Below are 7,015 nucleotides of genomic sequence, written 5' to 3' on the forward strand. Positions count from 1 at the left end.
TATCCTGTATGTATAACCTGTGTCCTGTATGTGTAACCTATATCCTGTATGTGTAACCTGTGTCCTGTACATATAACCTGTGTAACCTGTATCCTGTATGTCTAATCTGTGTCCTGTATGTATAACCTGTGTCTGTATGTATAACCTGTGTCCTGTACGTGTAACCTGTGCTCTGTATGTGTAACCGGTGCCCTGTATGTGTAACCTGTGTCCTGTATGTGTAACCTGTGTCCTGTATGTATAACCTGTGTCCTGTATGTGTAACCTGTGCCCTGTATGTATAACCTGTACCCTGTATGTGTAAACTGTACCAGACAAGACCACAGGGACACACTAAGGGTGCTCAGCTCACAGGCCCTGACTCACACCTCATCCCTCTCATCCATACTGATTCTGTGCTTGTCTCACTTACAATGTTCAGGCCTATGTCTTTATGGAGGGACTAAGGGACTTAGTGGAGACAGATATTAAACAGAGTGTTGTAGGAATACGTAACTATGATTTTCATATTTCTCCAGAACCACATAGTGCCTACCTAACCTAAACAAGGGAACTATAATCTGGGAGATCTGGAATGTCTTCAGACCTGCATGTGAATCCCAGAATTATACGGGTCATCAGGGAAAAAATAGGGACAATTTTAAGGGATATAATACAGGGCACACACAGACTACAAAACATTGCAAAAATTGCACAAACAAAAGAAGACAAAATAGATGACTGGGACATTCTAAAAATTAGAAAATTATGTGCATCAAAGGATTTCACCAAGAGTCAAAAGGGAGCCCAAAGCATGGGCAGATTATTTTGAGAAGTATGAGTATTTCAGAACACTTAATTGTTCTCATGAGGAATCTGTACCTGGATCAAGAAGCAGGTGTTCAAACAGAACAAGGGGACACCGAATGGTTTAAAATGAAAAAAGGTGTGTGACAAGGTTGCATTCTTTCACCATACTTATTCAACCTGTATACTGAGCAAATAATCTGAGAAGCTGGGTTCTATGAAGAAAAACGTGGCATCAGGATTGGAGGAAGACTCAGTAACAACCTGAGATATGCAGATGATACAACATTGCTTGCTGAAAGTGAAGAAGGACTTGAAACATTTACTGATGAAGATCAAAGAACACTGCCTTCGACATGGATTGCATCTCAATGTCAAGAAAACAAAAATCCTCACCAATAGACCAATGAACAACATTCTTAACAATGGAGAAAAGATTAAAATTTCTGAGGCTGTAAATCTTTATGGGAGCAGAAAGCCTCCTCTTTCTTCTGCAGAACATCTGGTAGTTTTGAACGGCTGACCCTGAGGTTAGCAGCCCAATTCATAACCATCTATAACCAAGCTATCAGAGCTCCTAGGACCAACCTTATATGGGCCAGAGTGTTCCTTGGAGGCCAGGATAGCCAAACTTCATCTCTCATACTTCAGACATATTGTCAGGAGCGACCAGTTGCTGGAGAAGGATTGCTGGGAGCAGCCGATGAGGGCAGAGGACAGCTTCGATTTACTGCTTGACACAGTCTAATGAATAGTAGAGTGGTCTGGAAAAACAGATAGCTCTCAGAAGTTGCTTTCTACCTTCTCTATAGAGTATTCTTAATTTTACTTATAAAAATATATAATTTGGCAATATTCACAGCTTTTCATTGCGAGTTCTACAAACCTTAGGAAAAACTAGCTTAGCAGCAATTGCTTTCACCCTTGGTGGATTGAATACAAAGAGAATTGTGTAAACTACTCCCTTTCCATAGAAAACCTAAGTAACTGCATTTGTGAGGCCACAAAAGCAGATAGCATACCTACCCCCATAGGCCTCACCACATTCAGTCACTAGCTAGAATTCACAAACCCCTACATATAAACACCTGCGTAAATAAGCAGATAATAATGAATTTAGAATAGTTTTGATTTAATAATCTACACTCTTGCAGCAAGTAGCCAGGTTGGGCTTTATGCCACATAGCTTCTTAGTTATTTAATGAATACCCTTATTATGAAAATAATAGCACATTATGTAGGATAGAAAGTTTATAATCTTTTAGTAGAAACAAGAAGAAACAGTTTAATCACATGCTGGGCAAGGAGATGAAGGGCAGTCTGAACATCATAGAAGTATTTTTGTCAAGGTTGTCTAATGACCAGGTGCAAGAATGTTGTAACTAACTATGTCATAATTCAAGGAATGATAAAAGTGTCAATTCATATACTGTGTAATTTCAATATAAAAATAAAGACTTGCTGAGCTGGGCTGGCAGAGGGTAGCAGGAAGGCAGAAGAAGCAGTAGCAGAAAGAAGCAGAAGTGGCAGAAGAAGCAAGAGAGGAAAGGAGGGAGGAGGGAGGAGAAAGGACAGCATAAGGCAGAAGCTGGAGAGATAAGCTGGAGAGACTAGCTGGACAGCACGACAAGCTGAAAAGCCTCTTAAATTGTATTCATTTCTTCATCCAATGATTCTGCGTATCCTCTTATGTCCCACAAACCCCAGTGGAGAGCAGGACTCTCCACAAAGGATATCATGTTTAGTAAGGTGGAGGGTCAGACAAAAAGAGGAAGACCCCCAGTAAGATGGATTAGCAAAGTAGCAGCATCAATGGCTCAAGTGTGGCAACAATTGTGAGGTTGGCCCAGGACCGGGCATTGTTTCATTCTGTTGTACATAGGGTCGTTATGAGTCAGTACTGACTGGATGGCACCTAACAACAACTAGAATATCTAAGGAGTTCTGGTAGTGTAGTGGTTACAAGTTGGGCTGCTAACCTCATGGTCAGCAGTTCGAAACTACCTGCAGTTCCATGGGGAAAAGGTGAGGCGTTCTGCTTCTGTCAAGATTTACAGCCTCGGAAAACCTATGCAGGGTTGCTATGAGTTGCAACTGACTCCATGCAGACCACTACCACCATTTAGAATATCTGGAGGATTGAGGCTATGCCTGCCACCATATTACCTTCTCCTTAAACCAGACTTGTTGATGATCAAAGCCCATATGCATTGGACACATTTTGCTGCAACCCTGGACAACATATTAGCTGCCAAAGAAAAAATTAGAGGCATTCATTATTTGTATGTAACTAATTTACCTGAAGAAGACACAGTGAGCAGGCTCAAAGTGGTCAGGGAACAAAGGGGAAGAGAGAATTTATTAGACGAGAGAAGACAACTGCAGTCTGGATGAATTATTTGCATTTTCAAGTTAAACTGATAAATTGCAAAATAGGAAAACACTCATACTGAGTCATCTGTAAATGACTTCTTGTTAAGTGCCATAGAATCGATTCCAAACTCTGTATAGGGTTTCCAAGGAGTGACTGGTGGGCTTGACCTGCCAACCTTGCAGTTCAAACCAACTTTGCAGTTCAACGCATTAACCCAAAGCTAGGGACATCCACAACAAGCATACGATTTTAGTTGTTTCTGGATTTTCCATGGTATTGAGCCGTGAATTGTGGCGTCCAGCTGCCAGGCTGGCCCTCTGCTGTGCTCTCTCAGCAATACTGTCTTCACTAGACCAGACCTGCCTCCATTCTTTCACTACAATTTCCCTCATATACTAATCATGAAACAGTCTCTTTAATATTTTGCAAGGGGCTGATTAAGTATGAAGATCCCTTAAAGACCAATAGTTGTGCCTTAAAATCCTATTTGCTGTGAACATAAATTGTATTTCAATTTAATTAGGTAGGAGCAAGTGACCCCTGAAATCAGCCCCTATCTTTTCCAGATGTGGGTTTGTTTTGGCATTTACCTCAGCCAGGGTTGCTCCAGGTCCACTTCTACCTGTGAAAGTCCCACCCATCCTCCCTGGCCTGTTCAACTCTCATCTCTACAGATCTTCTCAGAACTCCTTGCTGGAAGTAATTTCTAACTCTTGTTACTTCTCTTGATTCTATCTTAATAATAACACAAAACATCTGCAGTGACTTTAGATAGGAATCCTTGAAACAAGATAAAGTATCAAGAAACACATTTAAAAACCACAATGGGGTTGGGGTTGGGGTGGGGGGTTTATCTTGGGTGTTGGGGAGGGCAATACAAGAAGGGGGGAGGAGGCAGAAGAACAAGATATATAGGGGAACACTGAGACAGGTTTGCATGGCCTAGTGGGACAGAGATAAATATTGATTCATACTCAACCTTGGAACAACAGGGCTCTGGGATACAGGGATCTAGGTATAGCTTGAAGAGAGTAAATAATACTAAAATCCTTGACTGCCTTATGAATATTAGTTTCCCTTGCCTACTATTGTAAAATAGACACTTGAGTGGGATAGAAAGGAATGTTGGAAAACATGATTAGAGAAAACTTGTAAGCCCGTCTTCAGCCTATAACTGATTAGAATACCTAAAAGGGGTTCTACAACTTGCCCAGTGAAATAGGCCTTGTGTAAAGCCTTTACAGAGTATATGACCTTAGGTGGAATCATGAATCCCATCCACAACCTTGTGAGGTGAGACATTCCCACTAGAAAGGACAAGCACACTGGAACAGCTACAGTGACAGAAGATACATCTTCATGATGAACCTGACCTATACTCAAAGCGGTAGTTACTCTAAATACCAACAGAGAGGGAAAGAGTCTTCAAATCAAGTATCAATGCTATCCGCTCTGTGTACAGGGTAGATAGGGATGGGCAACTTAGACATTGGCTATGTAAAATGAGGGGGCAATAAAGGCACGATGTGACTGGCTTACAAGGTTTCAAGAGGGAGCTTAGTTAAGAGTGTGGGGGGAAAGAAAGAGTCCCCACTGAATAGTTATCATCTTGTCTAGATGGGTCTGGTGAAAGGAGATGGGGATAAGATTCGTAAGATTCAATAGTGAATAACTGTTATCATGACTAATCGCGACTGTCACGATTGTAAAGATAGAAGTTTTGTAACAAAAAAAAAGGGGAGTGATTAATCTTACAGTTCAGAAGCAGAGGACCCTAGGACCATCAAGAGAGGAACGCACAAGCAGAATGCGGGACCTTATCCAGAGAAGCAGCAGCGCCAGAGACGGAGGCAGAGATGGGGGAATGGAGAGGGGGAGCGACTGAGGACTCTAGATTCATCAACTAAGAAGAGAAGGACTGAGAACTGGTGGCCAGGAGCAGACTTGCAGAATGTGTCCTTTGGAGATATAATTTATTATATATGCCTGAGTGGGTTTTTTTGTTTGTGTGTTTTTTTAAAAAAAGTTAAAGTGGATAGAGAGAAATACTTTTAACTGACGGTATATGGAGGGATTATAATCAATGTAATGAAACAAGTTATATTAATTGTTGAATGTGAAACTGATGATGTGCCCTGTAAACTTTCACTCAATCCACAATAAAAGCCTTAAATTAAAAAAAAGAAACACATTAAATGTGAAGCAGTTGACACCTTGGCAAAACTCACAACTCTGTACCTCAACCTACAACCCTGTGGTTCAAATTAATGTTGTCTTCTTGACAAACAAATCCTTTAATCCGCACAATAGGAACATTAGTGAAAGCATCTACCTCCATGGAACATTCCTACAAGTCATGGGGCCTTCAGGGTTGCTCACTATTGGGCAGCTAATTACTATTATGGCCAAAGTTCTCCATTTTTTATGTAAATCCTGCCCTCTGTACCTATGACTGGAGTCCTGGTGTGGCCCAGGAGATCCTGCACTGGATGGACCAGAAGGTTAGCAGCTGCTCCTCAAAACCCTACACTGATTCACTATGAATCAAAATGTCACTTAACAACATGCCTGTGACTATGGACCCATTTTGAAATGAGTTGCTAAGAAGTGAAGATTAAGGTGGCACTAAGTGGCAGCATCGATGAACTCAAGTGTGGAGACAATTGTGAGGTTGGACCAGGATTGGGCAGTGTTTCATTCTGTTGTGCATAGGGTTGCTATGAGTCAGTACTGACTCAATGGCACCTAACAACAACAACAAGGAGTAAAGATTATGGTAGAGCTAAAGATTAAGGATCCTGGTGTGGTGCTATAGGAAAAGCACTGGACCACAAGGTCAATTTAAATAGCAAGGTTCAAACCCACCAGACACTCCTCAGAAACCCTATACAGGGTCCCTGTGAATTGGAAATTCACAACAGCAAGGATTTAAAATATTCCCACCTTGCTACAATGTGCCCAGTGAAGGAGGCTTCCTGCAGAGCCTCTGCAATATATAAGACTATAGGTAGAAGTCTGAACCACATCCAGATCTCCAGAGATGGGAAACTTCCACTTGAAAGGACGAGCAGACCAGCCTGGAACGGATAGAAGAATAGAAGATACTTTCTTGAAAGAAAGACCTATGGGAAAAATATAAAACAATAGAGGAAGATGGACTGTTACTACAAGAACAAACAAGTTTGTTTGAAACATCAAGGCAAGTGGTCGAGCCTCCTAAGTGAAAACCCCCTTCCAAGACTAAGACTTAATGGGAATACATGCTCTGATTGGTGAAGAATAGCAATCAATATGCAAAACACCCCATAACATGGATAACCTGGAGGACGTTATGCAAATCCACCTCTTCTCTCTCTGCCTTGTTACTGCCCTCATCTCCCACCTGAGTACAGCAGCAAGCATCAAACTACTTTTACTCTCCTTGATCAAAATTCTGACACTGCAGCCAGAAGGAGCTTTGCAAGACATCTTCCTACCTAAAATGTTCCGATAGTTTTCCTTTAATTTTGGAATAAATTCCAAACTTTGAAAATAACCTGCTGTTGGTGTTAGGTGCTACTGAGTTGGTGGCAGCTCACAGGGACCCCGTGGGCAACAGAACAAAGCACTGTCCCATCCTGCGCCAACCTCACAATCATGGCTACATTATTGAGTTGATGGCAGCTCATAGCGACCCTGTGCACAACAGAACAAAGCACCGTCCCGTCCTGCGCCAACCTCACAATCATTGCTACACTATTGAGTTGATGGCAGCTCAGAGCGACCCCGTGCACAACAGGCAGTATGGTTGCAAGGCTGGACTGTGCACCCTGCATGCTGAAACGCACGCCTTGCCAGTTGTAATGCACCTGGATT

At 41.9% G+C, this 7,015-nt stretch overlaps 1 pseudogene; it reads left to right on the forward strand.

The window, feature by feature from the left end:
• The window catches only part of LOC102830977, a 17,976-nt pseudogene that overhangs the window by 7,635 nt on the left and 3,326 nt on the right, over window positions 1–7,015 (forward strand).

This window comes from Chrysochloris asiatica, unplaced genomic scaffold, assembly GCF_000296735.1.
Source record: "Chrysochloris asiatica unplaced genomic scaffold, ChrAsi1.0 scaffold00754, whole genome shotgun sequence".
NCBI lineage: Eukaryota > Metazoa > Chordata > Mammalia > Afrosoricida > Chrysochloridae > Chrysochloris > Chrysochloris asiatica.